This window comes from Rhinopithecus bieti, unplaced genomic scaffold (assembly GCF_001698545.2).
Source record: "Rhinopithecus bieti isolate Rb0 unplaced genomic scaffold, ASM169854v2 scaffold_2254, whole genome shotgun sequence".
NCBI classification, from domain to species: Eukaryota; Metazoa; Chordata; class Mammalia; order Primates; family Cercopithecidae; genus Rhinopithecus; species Rhinopithecus bieti.
Genome location: NW_016803982.1, coordinates 5,400,292 through 5,418,974, shown reverse-complemented (window position 1 = coordinate 5,418,974; position 18,683 = coordinate 5,400,292). Strand labels below are relative to the sequence as shown.

At 43.4% G+C, this 18,683-nt stretch overlaps 1 protein-coding gene across 1 annotated transcript in view; it reads left to right on the top strand.

Moving 5' to 3' along the window:
* The first annotated feature begins 7,965 nt into the window (after positions 1-7,965).
* Positions 7,966-18,683, top strand: part of IPO5 (importin 5) — a 72,321-nt gene continuing 61,603 nt past the window's right edge. Inside the window, 2 exon segments of the mRNA XM_017862180.1 lie at positions 7,966-8,038; positions 8,440-8,519. The gene's annotated coding sequence lies outside the window, so the exon portion shown is untranslated.

Below are 18,683 nucleotides of genomic sequence, written 5' to 3'. Positions count from 1 at the left end.
CCTTTAGCTATCATTCTCCTGCCCCACCCCCAGTTCCACTAGCCCTAAGCAACCATCAGTCAACTTTGTCTTTATAGATTTGCCAATTCTAGTTCACATAAATTAAATCATATAATACGTAATCTTTTGTGACTGCCTTCTTTCCCTTAGTGTACTGTTTTTAAAGTTCATCCAATGTTGGAGCATATATCAGTATTTCATGTTTCTTTTTATTGCTAAATAATATTCCATTGTATGCATATATCACATTTCATTTATCCATTCGTCAGTTGATGGACATTTGGGTTGTTCGCACTTTTTTTTTTTTTTTTTTTTTTTAGAAACAGGGTCTCACTCTGTTGCCCATGCTGGATTGTGGTGGTGCAATCATAGCTCACTGCAACCTTGACCTCCCACGCTCAAGTGATCCTCCCACCTCAGCCTCCCAAGTAGCTGGGACTGCAAGTTCCCTTTTCTCTTGGGTATATGCCAAAAAGCAGAATTGCTGGGTCAAATGGAACTCTGTTTAACTTTTCAAGAAACTGCCAGATTGTTTTCCAAATCAGCTGCACCACTTCACATTCCCACCAGCAGTGTAAGAGGATTCCAAATTCTCCACATATCCACCAACATTATTATTATTATGACTTTTTGATTATAGCCATTTTAGTTTGTATGAAGTGGTATCTCATTGTGGTTTCGATTTGCATTTCCCTGATGACTAATGTTGGGCATCTTTTTTTTTTTTTCCCCCGAGACAGAGTCTTGCTCTTGTCACCCAGGCTGGAGTGCTGTGGCATGATCTCAGCTCACTGCAACTTCCAACCTCCATCTCCCAGGTTGAAGTGATTCTCCTGCCTCAACCTCCCATGTATGGGCATCTTTTTGTGGGCTTATTAGCTATTTGTATACCCTCTTTGGAGAAATGTCTATTCAGATCTTTTGCCCGTGAAAAATTTCTTTTTAAAAGATTAGGCCAGGTGCGGTGGCTCATGCCTGTAATCCCAGCAATTTGGGAGGCTGAGGCGGGCAGATTACCTGAGGTCTGGAGTTTGAGACCAGCTTGACCAACATGGAGAAACCCTTTCTCTACTAAAAATACAAAAGTTAGCCAGCGTGGTGGCGCATGCCTGTATCGTACTCGGGAGGCTGAGGCAGGAAATCGCTTGACGGGAGGGGCGTTTGTGGTAGTGAGATCATGCCATTGCTCCGCCTGGAATGAGCAAAACTCGCTCAAAGAAAGGAAGGGAAGGGAGAGAGAGAGGGGAGGGAGGGGAGAAAAAGAAAAGGTTAAGTGCAGATTAGACTCTTATTCTCTGGGTTGCTTCATATCTAGTCCTCTCTTAACATAAATTATGTAAGTCCTAATTGTATCAATTAGAGTTCTTCTGGCCCTTTCTAGTTCAATGAATCTATAGTTGAAAAGAATTTTCATATCTGAAGTTTGATTTTTGTAGAGTACAAGCTGAAGACAAAATGCTACAAAATGTCCCCTCTCCCACAGAGATGAATTTTTGAGTAGAAAGTCTGTGGAGATGCATTTCGGGAAGATCCTTTGTTTGAGGAGCAAGTCCTGCAGAACAGCCTCTCCATATTAGTGCAAAACCTGGCAGAGATCGGGGCCAGTGGGCTAAGGGGCTTCATTTCCTCCGGCATTTTAGAATGATTGCCTGAAAAAAATAAACCTCGCTTTTTTCTGAATTACAACATGATGAGCTGATTCATCTTCAGCCCCCACTGAAAGGGTGTAGCTGAATTGCTTCACCAAATGTATGATGTCGCATGAAAATATGCATCCCAAGAAAGGCAGTTCGGCAGGCTCTCCATATAGGAATGCTCAGCCTTGGCGGAAACGCCAACACTTGGCTTCCAGGCATTTCCCTTCCTCTCTAAATGAGTTGCTTCGTTTATGTTGTGAACACTTTAATTTTTTTTTTTTTTTTTTTTGAGACAGGGTTTCTCTCTCTATAGCCCAGGCTGGAGTGCAGTCGCGCGATCTTGGTTTACTGCCACCTCCATCTCCCAGGTTCAAGTGATTCTCCTGCCACAGCTTCCTCAGTAGCTGGGATTACAGGAGCACACCACCACAGCAGGCTAATTTTTGAATTTTTACTCAAAACAGGGTGTTGTCATGTTGGCCAGGCTGGTCTCAAACTCCTGGCCTCAAGTGATCCGCCTGCCTTGACCTCCCAAAGTGCTGGGATTACAGGCGCAGGCGTGAGCTACCGCACCCAGCTAAATATATTTTTTCATTTGGATTTTTTCTTTCTTTCTCTCTTTCTTTCTTTTTCCTGAGACGTGGTCCCTCTCCAATGTCCAGGCTAGCATGCAGTGGAGTAATCACAGCTCACTGCATCCTCAACCTCCTGGGCTCAAGCGATCCTCCTACCTCAGCCTCCTAAGTAGCTGGGACTACAAGTTTGTGCCAGCAGGCCAGGCTAATTTTTTATTTTTTTTACAGGCAGGATCTTGCTATGTTGCCCAGGCTGATCTCAAACTCCTGGGCTCAGGCAGTCCTCCCACATTGGCATCCCAAAGTGCTGCTGAGTCATCATGCCTGGCCCTAAGTTGTATTTTTAAAGCCTACAGGTTCAACATTCAAAAAACTAAGACTAATGATGTTAAAAAGGAAATAAGTATGTACCTGTTTGTATGTGGGTAGATGTGGTTTACGTTTAGGAATTAGAGTAAAAAGTTATGACTACTTCAGGGGCAGCTGAAGGCACCACAGTTAATCACTTGAACACAATATTCACTGAATATTTTAAGAAATAAGGACAAACATTTTTCTTCGTTTCTCTTCCTTTTTTTTTTTTTTGACAGAGTTGCCCTGTCACCCAGGCTGGAGTGCAATGGTGTGATCTCAGCTCTCTGCAACCTCTGCCTCCTAAGTTCAAGCAATTCTCCTGCCTCAGCCTATCAAGTAGCTGGGATTACAGGTGCGCACCACGACACCCAGCTAATTATTTGTATCTTTAGTAGAGATGGGGTTTCACCATGTAGGCGAGGCTGGTCTTGAACTCCTGACCTCATGATCCCCCCCCCCCCCACCTTCGGCCTCCCAAAGTGCTGGAATTAAAGGCGTCAGCCACTGCGCCCGGCCCCCTTTCTCTTCTTTTAAACAAAAAACAATGTACATTATTATCCATCATTAACACAGATACCACTGCCCTTAATAGTATAACAGAATTAAAAGAAATGTCCTGGGCCCAGCCTGGTGGCTCATGCCTGTAATCTCAGCACTTCTGGAGGCCGAGGCGGGTGGACCACCTAAGGTCAGGAGTTCGAGACCAGCCTGATCAACATGGTGAAACCCCATCTCTACTAAAAATACAAATATTAGCCAGGCATGGTGGCAGGTGCCTGTAATCCCAGCTACTAGGGAGGCTGAGGCAGAAGAATCACTTGAAACTGAGAGGTGGAGGCTGTAGTGAGCCAAGATCATGCCACTGCACTCCAGCCTGGGCGACAAAGTGAGACTCTATCTCAAAAAAAAAAAAAAAAAAAAAAAAAAAAAAAAAAAAAAAAAACAAAAAAAAAAAAAAGGAAGGAAGGAAGGAAGGAAGGAAGGAAGGAAGGATCCTAAAATAATGTTAACTGAAGAACAACATATCAACATATCTAAATGATCATCAGAGGGTGGACATTTTATAAGAGAAAAAAAAAAAGGCCATGGGGTTTTCCGATTATGCAAGATTCTCACAGCCCATCTATAGCTACATGAAGTGGAATGAATAAAAGGCAAATAAGGCCACTCATGGTTTGGCTGTGTCCCCACCCAAATCTCATCTTGAGTTGTAACTCCCACAATTCCCATGTGTCATGGGAGGAACCTGGTAGGAGGTAATTGAATCATAGGGGCAGGTCTTTCCTGTGCTGTTCTCATGAGAGTGAATCAGTCTCATGAGATCTGATGGTTTTAAGTTTCCTGGTTGGGTGCGGTGGCTCACGCCTGTAATCCCAGCACTTTGGGAGGTCGAGGCAGGGGGATCACCAAATCAGGAGTTCAAGACCAACCTGGCCAACATGGTGAAACCCCATCTCTACTAAAAACACAAAAATGAGGCCAGGCATGGTGCCTCACGTCTATAGTCCCAGCACTTTGGGAGGCCAAGGCAGGTGGATCACCAAAGGTTGGGAATTCAAGATCAGCTGGCTAACATGGTGAAACCCCATCTCTACTAAATATACAAAATAGCTGGGGGTGGTGGCACACACCTGTAATCCCAGCTACTCAGGACGCTGTGGCAGGAGAATCGCTTGAACCCGGGAGGCGGAGGTTGCAGTGAGCCAGGATTGCATCACTGCACTCCAGCCTGGGCAACAGAGTGAGACTCAATCTCCAAAAAAAAAGAGAAAAACAATACAAAAATTAGCCAAGTGTGGTGGCACGCACCTATAATCACAGTTACTCGGGAGGCTGAGGCAGAATTGCTTGAACCCGGGAGGAGGAGGTTGCAGTTAGCTGAGATCATGCCACTGCACTCCAGCCTGGGCAAGAGAGCAAGACTCTGTCTCAGGGAGAAAAAAAAAAAGGTATCCCTGCACAAGCTCTCTTCTCCTGTCTGCCGCCATGTGAGATGTGACTTTCACCTTCCACTATGTTTGTGAGGCCTCCCCAGCCATGTGGAACTGTAAGCCCAACAAACCTCTTCCTTTTGTAAATTGCCCAGTCTTGGGTGTGTCTTTATCATCACCGTGAAAACAGACTAATAAAGCCACAATGCAAAATATCCACCATAGTGCTCTCTATATGTGACTTTCTAGCCTACCCTTATCCACCATGGTGATTCTTATTCAGTACTCTCCCACTGGTTGTGCCTGCTGATGAAGAAATCAGTATATATTCTCCTAAATCCAGTCTTCAGTGTAGGTTTGGAATGCCCAAGGATCAGCCGGTGCAGTCAGGTCTGCTGGCACCTTCCAAAAAACCAAGTGATGTGGTTTGCCTGTGTCCCCACCCAAATTTCATCTTGAATTGTAGCTCCCATAATTCCCAGGTGTTGTGAGAGGGACCCAGTGGGAGATCATTGAATCATGCGGGTGGTTTCCCCATACTGTTCTCATGGTAGTGAATAAGTCTCACAAGATCTGATGGTTTTATAAAAGGTTTCCCCTTTTACTCGGTTCTCATTCTCTCTTGCCTGCCACCATGTAAGATGTACCTTTTGCTTTCCACCATGATTATGAGGCCTCCCCAGCCACATGGAACCGTGAGTCCATTAAACCTCTTTTTCTTTATAAATTACCCAGCCTCAGGTATGTCTTTTTTTCTTCTTCTTCTTCTTTTTTTTTTTTTTTTTTGAGACCAAGTCTCACTCTGTCACCCAGGCTGGAGCGCAGTGGCACAATCTTGGCTCACTGCAACCTCCACCTCCTGGGTTCAGGAGATTCTCCTGCCTCAGCCTCCCAAGTAGCTGGGACTACAGGCACCCACCACCATGCCCAGCTAATTTTTCTATTTTTAGTAGAGACAGGGTTTCACTATGTTGGCCAGAGTGGTCTCGAACTCCTGATCTCAGGTGATCCACCCCCCCGTCAGCCTCCCGAGGTGCTAGGATTACAGGTGTGAGCCACTGTGCCCAGCCACAGTCTTTACCAGCAGCATGAAAACAGACTAATACACCAAGCAACTGGTCAATGTCATAGGCACTAGAGAAACTTCTAGGATTTGTTCTTTTAAAATGTTCTTCAGGATGGGCACAATGGCTCACCCCTGTAATCCCAGCACTTTGGGAGGCCAAGGTGCTCCCAGCTCACTTGAGGCCAGGAGTTCAAGACCAGTCTGGGAAACATAGTGAGACCCTCTCCCAATGCACCCCCCACCCCGCAACGTCTACAAAATTGTTTTAGAACATTAACCAGGTATGGTGGCGCATGCCTCTAGGCGTTCAAGGCTGCAGTGAGCCATGATCGCACCACTGGACTCCAGGGTGGGTAACAGTGCAAGACTATCTCTAAAAAAAACTAAAAAATAAAGAAATACATAACTAAATAAAATGTTCTTCATACATTTTGCAGTAACCTTGTAACCATTCAATCACTGATTCTGCATCTATGTAAATTCTGGTATCAGACCCTTGGTAAGACGCTTGAGCAAAATGCCATGAAGACACCTGCCCACAAGCCAAAATGTTAGAAGTCAGGTGCAGTAGCGAGTTCCTGCAATCCCGACCACTTGGGAGGCTGAGGCAGAAGGATCTCTTGAGCCCATGTGTTCGAGACCAGCCTGGACAACATAATGAGACCCCTGTCTCAAAAAAAAAAAAAAAAAAACAAGTGACATAGGATGAGGATGAAGAAGCAAGGTATAGTGCTAAAGAACTTTCAGGATATGCGAGGTGAACCTATAAAGTGCTTAGACATCACATGTTACCAAGAAAAAATGTGACCTATAGAAAGGAGTCTACACATGTCCTATGAAACAATTTAAAAATCAAAAACAAGCCGGGTGCAGTGGCTCACGCCTATAATCCCAGCCCTTTGGGAGGCCAAGGTGGGTGGATCACGAGGTCAGGAGATTGAGACAATTTTGGCTAACATGGTGAAACCCCGTCTCTACTAAACATACAAAAATTAGCCAGGCATGGTGGCACGCGCCTGTAATCCCAGCTACTCGGGAGGCTGAGGCAGAAGAATCGCTTGAACCTGGGAGGCAGAGGTTACAGTGAGCTGAGATCACGCCATTGCACTCCAGGCTGGGCGACAGAGGGAGACTCCATATCAAATAAATAAATAAATAATAAAAATAAAAATCATGGAGTTTGGCTTTAATTAATGATCTGAATTAATAAAAACAACAAAATGCTAGGCCAGGCACAGTGGCTCATTCATGCCTGTAATCCCAGCACTTTGGGAGGCCGAGGCGGATGGATCGCTTGAGGTCAGGAGTTCGAGACCAGCCTGGCCAACGTGGTGAAACCCCGTCTCCACTAAAATACAAAACTTAGTCGAGCATGGTGGTGGGCACCTGTAATCCCAGCTACTTGGGAGGCTGAGGCAGGAGAATTTCTTGAACCTGGAAGGCAGAGGTTGCAATGAGCAGAGATCACGCCACTGCACTCCAGCCTGGGCAACAGAGTGAGAATCTGTTTCAAAAAAAAAAAAACTAAACTAAATGTACAAAGCTAGGGCATTGAGAACCACAAGAATACAGGGCAAAATTGATGTTAATCTGTCATATAATAATCACATCCCATAAATATCTACAATTTTTTATTGTTTATTTTTTGAGACAAGGTCTCACTCTGTTGCCCAGGCTGGAGTGCAGTGGTGCAATCACAGCTCACTGCAGCTTCAACCTCCCCAGGCTCAGATGATCCTCCCACCTCAGCCTCCTGAGCAGCTGAGACTACAGGTGTGCACCACCACACCCATCTAATATTTGCATTTTTCATAGAAATGGGGTTTTGCCATGTTGCCAAGACTGTCCTGAACTCCTGAGCTCAATGATCCTCCCACCTCGGCCTCCCAAAGTGCTGGGATTATAGGCATGAGCCACTCCACCCAGCCAATATTTGTAATTATTACATGTCAACTAAAATAAAAGAAAAAGTAATTGAATTACAAACCCAGTTGACATAAATTTATGTAATATGGAATTTGCTGTTGTTTCCATACAAATTTATCTTTGTCTATTTGAGAGATCAATTTCTCTTTTCGGTATTGAGTAGTGAATAGAATCAAAATCTGTAGGTAAAGAAGCTACTCAGACAGTTTCAAAACAGAATTTGATGACACATGTGTACCCAATCTGAGTGGCCCCCAGCAACATGGGTTTTAAGTTCTCAAAGGCCTATAGATAGCTCCCTTTCCTTTCCACAGCTTTGGGAGCTTGGGCTAGCCTGTAACGTCTAAATGCCTGTGCAGTGTGGGCCCGTGAAGCTGGCAGGGTGGGCAGTAGAAACGCCCACCAGCAGGAGCCAGCTGACCTCCTGTGGGTCACAATAGCAGCCAGGTGTCTCCACGGTGACGTCTCTGAGCCAGGAGGTCAGAACTGTGGGACTGATGACATCCCACAACCGGAGCAGCCATAGTGCCGGGAACAGCTCTGATCGCAGTAAGTCATCCCAAAACCTCACATCCAGATGAAACCATTTAAGAATTTCATCCGCACTGAGGAACAAATTAGCATGGTACTGGAGGGAAAGGCTTTCCCTGTGAGATCCAGGAGGTCCCTTTAGCTCATCTCCTGGAGTCACCACAGTCATACCCAAGAGGAAGGAAAGGTCAGAGACAATGATTTGGAGAACATTCTACACAAAAACCAAGTATGAAACAATGACGGTTTTATGACGGCTCATTGTTCTTTGGTTCATGCCTTACATGAGCTGGGGACTCACTCCGAAACCTTAAGGAGGCATCACTTGGTTAGAGTTGCCCAAAAGAACGTTGGTTATTATCCTAAAGGTCTGTGAGGCCATCCTGAAACAGTCAGAAATGAGTTTTTATTTCACTTAGGTGGTTCCGGGGAGAAGCCTTTCCAGGACCCATGTGTAGGCCCAGCTGTTTTCCCTGATCGGGATCCTTGCGGTACTCAAGTGAGTCTAGAATTATCAGATTTTATTCTGTCTCTGTTCACTGTGAATTCTATTCTTTATTTCCTTTAAAACAAAAAAGCTCCTATTTTCTCCTATAATTACGATATTTGTTTCTTGATCATTTTACCTTCTATTCACCAATTAATTGAAATCCAACCCATCAGGATTATCTACCCTGCTTTCCTATGGGGGAAAAAAAAGTGCTTACAAGCAGTCTGGTTTTTACTGCCTTTAATTTCTCAAATCTCAAGATGTTCTGTTTAAAATCTTCAGAGTCTCTATTTTGTCTTCTGTACATTATGGTTGTATTCCCTCAGAGGCTGACTATATTTTATGTTAGTTTTCAGAGTTCACTAAAGTCAAGTAAATGAAGGAAAACAGAATTCATTTTCATTATGGGAAAACAAAATCAATCCCTAAGTAGTCAAAAGACTACTTACTTAAGGAACCACCTGCTTAACTTCTTCTCCTAGAACTTAATCCCCTAACTAGGGGTAAAAACGGCTCAATGTCATCTTACAAAGTATTAGATACCAGGGACTTGTCAAATGGGAATGCCTTTAGTATAGAATGTTCAATTTAGACCTTCCTAAACAGTTTTGCTTTCCTCTGTCATTTGTCTGTGATGGAACCTCAAAGACGCTAACTAGTATGTGAGACAGATTTGTACTGGAGCATTGTGTTAGCTTTCCAGTAGAGTGAAAATTCTGGAATGCAGTTATAAACCTCCAAATGAAAAATACCGGCCGTGCACAGTGGCTCACACCTACAATCCCAGCACTTTGGGAGGCTGAGGTGGGAGGATCACTTGAGCCTAGGAGTTTGAGGTCAGCCTAGGCAACATAGTGAGACCCTGTCTCTACAAAATATAGAAAAAATTAGCCAGTCATGGTGGAATGCATCTGTAGTCCCAGGGACTCAGGAGGCTGAGGTGAGAGGATTCCTTGAGCTGGAGAGGTCAAGACTGCAGTGAGCCATGACTGTGCCACTGCATTCTAGCCTGGGTGACAGAGTGGGACCCTATCTCAAAAAAAAAAAAAGAAGAAAAGAAAATACCTAAGTGGCCAAATACCTTACCAAATTCACACATGCTACTCTACAGGAAATATCCTCAGCTGTCTTCTCTGTGCCAGGTTCATATGCTCTTGTGCCTAGTTCATACGTGCTTGGTCATCTGCCTTCCAAAGCACACAGCAAGCCAGATGATGAGAGCAGCTGACAAGTGGAGACAGCTGTCATTTTATGTTGGCAACTACAATAAATGACACTATCTGATGGAGAAAATGAGCAGGGAAAACACTTCCAAAACACAGGCAGAAATACAAGAGTTGAAATCCCAGAGTTCCAGAACAATTTCACTTCAGGGCAAGCAAGCCTAAGTGTCCTCTGTATCCACCACTCTCCTACAACCCAGTGACATAACCGACTTGATGGTCCTTAGACACTGGGGCTGGGAGGGCTAGGGAGCTGTCCAACTCTCCCAATTTACAGATGAGGAAGTTTACAGATGAGGCCTTGGGAAGCATGGAGAGCCCAGTTCAGAATCACAGCTAGTTAAGGGGGAAGCTGCAACTACAGCCAGGATCCCCTGACCCCAAGGGCCAACTTCTATCCTATATGTCCCGCTCTGGAAAGTTGAAAAATAATTCAGTGTTTCAAAAAGTTTCAAAAGGCCAGGAAGGAATGAATACATGTTTAAAGAGTTTTCTTGACAAAATGATTGAAGGATCATTGGTTACATATGAGAATTAAATGAGATAAAGCACAGAAGGTTATCACTCAAACATAGAAAGAAATCAAAATGTTGTGTTATTATCATAACTTAGAAATCTGACATATAAAAAAGTACTTTTTTACAGAAGTCATAAGAAAGTAAGTTGAGCATTTTTAATACTAATCTTTTAAATACTTTTGCTCTGCCAGAAAATTAATTTTCATAAAGCAATACATTGTTGGATCTCACCCTCAGGAAGGTCTTCCCTGAGCACCCTATTTTAACAGTACCCCATCACTTCTAGCTCTTTACTTTGATTTCGTATGTTTTATAACCTATTACCATATGAAACTAAAGATATGTACAAAATCTTTTCTCTAAAGTTTTTCCTAAAGTTCACAGCTGAAACACTATGATTTTCTTCTGGTTTTTAAATAGTCCTCTTATTAGAAAAGATTTAGCCCTTATCCTCAATCTCACAGCCACTAAATAGTCAATTCACACAAGCCAAGTGATTGGTGGAATAGGAGTCTCTGCAAACTGACTCCAACCAGCTTGAATAATAACATCATAACATAATGGGATCCCTTTATAGTGGCAGTGTCCAGGTCCAAATACCAAAATTCCTATTTTAAGCTATATTAAGATTTTCTAAATGTAGCTATGTTTGAAGAGAAAATGCTCAGTCTACGGATAGCTGAAGCCATGTAAAACAAGCATTCTTATCACATGGGTCCAGTATCACTGATTTTACATGGCAGATAGACCTTAAAACGCATTCCTACTTTTCCCACTCACTCCCACATTCTTTAAAAGGGTAGGGTTTATTATCTCTCTGAATAATCAAATGAAAACTTAAGTGTATAAACAAAACTAGACAAATCCTTAGATTAAGGTGGGAAGAAGATGGTCTTTTGACCTCTTAATATTAGTTTGATCTAACATCTTTTTTTTTTTTTTTTTTTTTTGAGATGGCATCTCATTCTGTTGCCCAGGCTGGAGTGCAGCGGCATGATCTCGGCTCACTGCAGCCTCCACCTCCCCATTTCAAGCGATTCCCCCACCTCAGCCTCCTGAGTAGCTGAGACTATAGGCCTGCGCCACCATACCTGGCTAATTTTGTTTGTATTTTTAGTAGAGACAGGGTTTCACCATGTTGGCCAGGCTGGTCTCGAACTCCTGACCTCAGGTGATCCACCTAACTCCCAAAGTCCTGGGATTACAGGCATGAGCCACCACACTCAGCCTGATCTACGTTCTTTAAATGATCATTCCATATTGTTAAACAACATTTCTAAGTGAGAGGTGGAGAATTACACTAGATGGTAGGAGGCCTGAATGGTTGAAGACAATTTACAGAAAACTAGTTATTTCCTTGGCACAAAGTAAATCCTACTACTCCTGAAGTATAGGAAAAAATAAAATAAAACAATAAAATAAACAACTATTTGATCAAATAATTTTTTGAATTGACTAGTTTTGATCATTAGTGCCTACTTCTTCAGCCCACTATCCTTACATGCATTAGTGGATTCCTTCTCTTTTTTATATCTGAAGATTCCAGAAGTAGATCAGTGGATTCCTTAAATGTTAAAGAAACCCTGTCTTCTGTAATCCCAGCTACTCTAGAGGCTGAGACAGGAGAATCGCTTGAACCCAGGAGGTAGAGATTGCAGTGAACCGAGATCGCGCCACTGCCCTCCAGCCTGGGTGACAGAGTGAGACAGAATGAGACTCTGTCTCAGAAAAAAAAAAAGTAAAGAAAGAAATCCTTGCCATCAGAGAGAAAAAGAGAATTATAACTTAAAGTGACTAATGTTAAATATGCTATTATATTTGGACTAGATATAAACTAGAAACCTCCAGGGCCTGGCCTCAGGTGGAGTTGTCTTGTGGCTGACTGCTTGGCTCTCTTCTCTCTTTCCAACCTGATGTCGTCCACTTCCACAACTTTCAATGCCATGAAAGTGATGGCTTGCCATTTCCAGCCTTGCCCTCTTCCTGGGTTCCACTGTCCCTCTATCCTCAGCCACGCGGCTGTTTCCTGGGTACCACAAAAGTGCCACGAAGGAAACCCAGCTCTTCTCTCCAGACCTTACCCCAAACACCTCTTTCTCATCTTAATGGCATCACGAGTTGCTCAGTCACAAAACCTGGGCATTCTTGATCTCTCCCAACCTCACCCCCACCGCTGGGGGGACTCACCATGAAACTCCAGAAGCTTCAGCGTCAGGGCCTCTCCCTTGCTCAGGACCCTCTATCTCATTTCTGTGTTATCTCGTTGCAGGGTCTTCTATCTCACTTTGTCTTTAGTTTTTAATTTTTCTTATAGAAGGCCCTCAAACTGTATGATTAGGCCTCACAAACCCTTGGATCGGCCTCTGCACCCTCTGTCCAGCTCTATTTCCAAAAGAAAACTATCTCAAAAAAAAAAAAAGGATCCAAGCCCCATCTCACCCCATCCCACCCCACCCCATACTGCAGCCAAGATGATCTTTGAAACTTAAAAGGTTTTCAGGTCAGATCTCTTTCTTAACCCTCCACTAGATTCCCCTTTCCCCTAGAACAAGTCACACTACAAGAGGCAGAGGACACAGTGGCTCACGCCTGTGACCCCGGCACTTTGGGAGGCTGAGGTGGGTGGATTACCTGAGGTCAGGAATTTAAGACCAGCCTAGCCAACATGGTGAAACCCATCTCTACTAAAAATACAAAAATTAGAGGCGAGGTGGCGGGCGCCTGTAATCCCAGCTACTTGGGAGGCTGAGGCAGGAGAATTGCTTGAACTTAGGAGGCAGAGGTTGAAGTGAGCCAAGATCACGCCACTGCTCTCCAGCCTGGGTGACACAGCAAGACTCTGTCTCAAAAAAAAAAAAAAAAAAAAGAGAGAACAAGTCACACTACAGAACCATCACAATGCCCTAGTAGCAGAACACACTGCTGAGCTATCAGAGTGCCCTGGGTGATCTGGCCTCTGCTGGCCTTCCAACCCTCTTAGCTTTAGCTATCCCCTTCTTTCCTTCCTGGAATACCCCAATTTGTTTTTGCCTCTGTCCTTCGTATTGTCACCTCTGCTTGAGAGAGCCTCCTCCATTTCTTCACTTGCCTCATCTTTCATTGTCACCTCCTCTCAAAAGACTGTCCCAGCTGGGCACGGTGGCTCATGCCTATAATCCCAGCACTCTGGGAGCCCAAGGTGGGTAGATCATGAATCAGGAGTTCAAGACCAGCCTGGCCAACATGGTGAAACCCCATCTCTACTAAAATACAAAAAAAAAAAAAACCCAATTAGCCAGGTGTGGTGGTGCGTACCTGTAGTCCCAGCTACTCAGGAGCCTGAGACAGAAGAATCGCTTGAACCGGAGAGGCGGAGGTTGCAGTGAGCCTAGATAACACCACTGCACTCCAGCCTGGGCAACAGAGCAAGACTCTGTCTCAAAGAAAAAAAAAAAGACTGTGTCCCTAGGGTATGACCCACCCCCAATCCAGTCATTCATGATCCCATTATCTTCTTTTTTCACTTATAACTATACGTAAGTATCTTATCAGTTTACTTGTTTATTATCTGAATTCTTTCAAAAGAGCTAAGCTCCCTGAAGGTGGGAACCCTGTCTGCATGACCCCCCTGGAATCCCCACAGCCTAGCAGCACCTCCCACAGAAGGGGTGCCTAATATTTTTCTAAACAAATGAATGAAGTGTTCATTAAACAAATACTACTGCAGTTAAATGTGGCATCAAGCAGTACTACACATAGGGTGGGTGGAATTGAAGCCTATGAACCATTATAAGGTCCTTTTCATTTGTTCCTCATTAACTGTGGGTGACTAAAAATTCATCCTGCCAATAGCTGCAACTATGAGATGCGGATCAGTGTCACAATTCAGACTCCCTTATGTACGTCTTCATAATGCAGGAGGTGAAATGTGTATGTCATGTGTCCAGATTGTAAGATACTTGCTATAAGTAGCAAAAAGATGGGAAGGAAAGTCTACAGGCCAAATCATATCTGAATCTCCCCATTCTCCCTCTCCACAAACACTGTTTTAGGAATTCTCCGAGGTTTGAAGGTTATGAATGGTTATCCAGGGATTCAGAACTGAGGTAAAAATACTGTGAAAGATAGGGGGAAAAAATCAGTAATTGAGGTCTAAATCAATATCCTTCAGCTCTCCAAAGAAATCTATTTTTAATATAATAGCTTTATTGAGATACTCATATACCATAAAGTTCAAACTTTTACTTTATTTATTTATTTATTTATTTATTTATTTATTTTTGAGATGGAGTTTTACTCTTGTCTCCCAGGCTGGAGTGCAGTGGTGTGATCTCGGCTCACTGCAACCTCTGCCTCCTGGGTTCAAGCAATTCTCCGGCCTCGGCCTCCTGGGTAGCTGGGATTACAGTCGCCCACCACTACGCCCAGCTAATTTTTGTACTTTTAGTAGAAACAGGGTTTCACCATGTTGGCCAGGCTGGTCTTGAACTCCTGACCTCAGGTGATCCACCCACCTCAGTCTCCCAAAGTGCTGGGATTATAGGCATGAGCCACCACACCCAGCCTAAAGTTCAACCTTTTAAACTGTACAACAGAGTGTTTACTATATTCAGCAGGTTGCACATTCATCACTATCACTCTTTCCTCACCCTAAAAGAAAACCCCATACCTACTCGCACTCACTGATTCCCTACCCACCCCATGCCCAGGCACATGGCAAGCACCAATCAACTGTCTATGGATGTGCTGATGCCAGACATTTGGTCCCATAAGTAGGACCAAAAAAATGTGTGGTCTTTGTGTCTGACTTCTTTCAGGCAATCTAATGAGTTTAAGGTTCACCCATGTTGTTACATGTATCGTTACTTTATTCTTTTATTGCCAAGTAGTATTTCCTTGTACAGTTAGACCACATTTTGTTCATCCATTCACCAGTGGATGGACAGTTGAATGGTTTCCACTTTTTGGCTATCGTGAATAATGTTGCCATGAACATGCATGTACAAGCTTTAGTGTGGACATATGTTTTCTTTTCTCTTGCATGTATACCTAGGAGTGAAATTACTGAGTCAAACGGTAACTCAGGCTGGAGTGCAAATGGTGCGATCTCGGCTCACCGCAACCTCCACCTCCAGGGGTCAAGTGATTCGAGAGGCCTTAGCCTCTCGAGTAGCTGGAATTACAGGCATGCGCCACGACACCCAGCTAATTCAGACTGTTTTCCAAATTGGCTGTGCCATTTTATGTTCCTATCAGCAAAGTATGAGCATTTGAATTTCTCCACATTCTTGTCAACACTTGCTATTGCCTTTTTTTTTAAGCCATTCTATTGGGTATGAAGTGGTATCTTACACTGTGGTTTTGATTTGCATTTCCCTAATGATGAACGATGTTGCACATCTTTTCATGTGCTTATTGGCTATTTGTATATTTTCTCTGGAGAAATGTCTGTTCAAATGTTTTATCCATTTTTTACTTGGGTTGTCTTTTTTCTATCGAGTGTAGGGTTTTTTATATATTCTGGATATAAGTCCCTTACAAGATATATGATTTGTGGCCAGGCGCAGTGGCTCACACTTGTAATCCCAGCACTTTGGGAGGCCAAAGTGAGTGTGGACCACTGGAGGTCAGGAGTTCAAGACCAGCCTGGCCAACATGGCGAAACTCCATCTCTACTAAAAATACAAAAATTAAATGGGTATGGTGGCACACACCTGTAATCCCAGTTAATCTGGAGGCTAAGGAAGGAGAATCGCTTGAACCTGGGAGGCGGAGGCTGCAGTGAGCTGAGATTACGCCACTGCATTCCAGCCTGGGTGACAGAGTGAGACTTTGTCTCAAACAATATATATTATTTGCATATATTTTCTCCCATTCTATGGGTTGTCTTTTCACTTTCTTGATGGTGTCCTCAAAAGCACACAGGTTTTAATTTTGTGAAGTTCAATGTATCTATTTTTCTCTTCAGCCTTTTGTGATTTTGCTGTCATAGCTAAAAAATGATTGCCTACCCCAAAGCGATGAAGATTTAGTCCTATAATTCCTTGTAAGAATTGTATATTTTTAGCTCTTACATTTAGTCTATGATCCATTCTGAAGTTTTTATGACGTGAAGTATGGGTTTAGCTTCATTCTAATGCATGTGGATATCAAGTTGTACTGGCAACAATCTTTCCACAGTGAACAGTCATGGCTCCTACATTAGCCAGGGTCCTCAAGAGAAAATGAACCAATAAGAAATAGATAGGCTGGGCACAGTGGCTTACACCTGCAATCCCAGCACTTTGGGAGGCCCAGGCAGGCATATAACTTGAGATCAGGAGTTCAAGACCAGCCTGGCCAACATGGTGAAACCCCTGTCTCTTTTAAAAATACAAAAAATTAGCTGGGTATGGTGAGGCACGTCTGTAGCCCCAGCTACTCAGGAGGCTAAGGCACAAGAATCACTTGAGCCTGGGAGGCAGAGGTTGCAGTGAGCCAAGATTGCACCACTGCACTCCAGCCTGGGTGACAGAGTGAAACTATCTCAAAAAAAAAAAAAAAAAAAAAAAGGTAGATAGAGATTTATTTTAAGGACTCTGCTACATAATTACGAGAGATGGCAAGTTCAAACCCTGCAGGGCAGGCTAGCAGGCTGGAAATTCAGGTATGAGTTGACGTTGCAGTCTTGAGTTTGAAATCTGAAGGGCAAGCCAGCAGGTAGAGATTCGGTCAGGGTTTCCGTGCTGTGGTCTTGTAGCAGAACTGTTTCTTCCCCCAGAAACCTCCATCTTTGCTATTAAGGCCTTCAACTGATTAGATGAAGCCCACCCACCTTGTGGAGGGTAATTAGCTTTAATCAAAGTCAACTGATTATAAATGTTAAATTGTATCCACAGATACTTTTCCAACAACATCTAGACTGCCATTTGACCAAACAACTGGGCTCCAACAGCCTAGCCAAGCTGAAACATAAAATTAACCATCACAGTACCCTTGTCAAAAATCAATCTGACAATACATGTAAGGTTTATTTCTGGAGTCACTATTCAATTCCATTGATCTATATGTCTATCCTTATGCCAGTAATACAGTGTAATTATTATAGCTTTTTTTTTTGAGACGGAGTCTAGCTCTGTCGCCAGGCTGGAGTGCAGTGATGGAATCTCAGTTCACTGCAACCTCCACCTCCCGGGTTCAAGCAATTCCCCTACCTCAGCCTCCCAAGTAGCTGGGACTACAGGCACGCACCACCACACCCGGATAATTTTGTGTACTTTAGTAGAGATGGGGTTTCACCATGTTGGCCAGGATGGTCTCGATCTCCTGACCTCATGATCTGCCTACCTCGGCCTCTCAAAGTGCTGGGATTATAGGTGTGAGCCACTGTGCCTGGCCATTATTATAGCTTTATAGTAAGCCTTGAATTCAGCAACTGTTAATCCTTCGAATTCTGTTTTTTTCGACTGCTTTGGCTACTCAGAGTCTCTTGCAACTCTAGATGAATTTTTAGAATCAGTTTGTCCAATTGACACTCCCAACAACAGTGTAAAAGCATTCCTATTTCTCCACAGCCTCGCCAGCATCTGTTGTTTCCTGACTTTTTAATGATCACCATTCTAACTGGCATGAGATGGTATCTCATTGTGGTTTTGGTTTGCATTTCTCTAATGACCAGTGACGATGAGCTTTTTCTCAGGTTTGTTGGCCACATAAATGTCTTCTTTTGAGAAGCGTCTGTTCATATCTTTTGCCCACTTTTGAGGGGTTGCTTTTTTCTTGTAAATTTGTTTAAGTTCTTTGTAGATTCTGGATATTGGCCCTTTGTCAGATGGACAGATTGCAGATATTTTCTCCCATTCTGTAGGCTGCCTGTTCACTCTGAGGATAGTTTCTTTTCTGTGCAGAAGCTCTTTAGTTTAATTAGATCCTATTTGTCAATTTTGGCTTTTGTTGCAATTGCTTTTGGTGTTTTAGTCATGAAGTCTTTGCCCATGCCTATGTCCTAAATGATATTGCCTAGGTTTTCTTCTAGGGTTTTCATGGTTTTGGGTTTTAGGTTTTAAAATCTTGAGTTAATTTTTGTATAAGGTGTAAGGAATGGGTCCAGTTTCTGTTTTCTAAAGATGACTAGCCAGTTTTCCCAGCACCGTTTCTTAAATAGGGACAGTGTGGTGAATCCTCAAAGATTTAGAACCACAAATACCATTTGACCCAGCAATCCCATTACTGAGTATATGCCCAAAGGATTATAAATCATTCTACTATAAAGACACATGCACACGTATGTTTACTGCAGCACTATTTACAATAGCAAAGACTTGGAACCAACCCAAATGTCCATCAATGATAGACTGGATAAAGAAAATGTGACATATATACACCATGGAATACTATGCAGCCATAAAAAAGAATGAGTTCATGTCCTTTACAGGGACATGGATGAAGCTGGAAGCCATCATTCTCAGTAAACT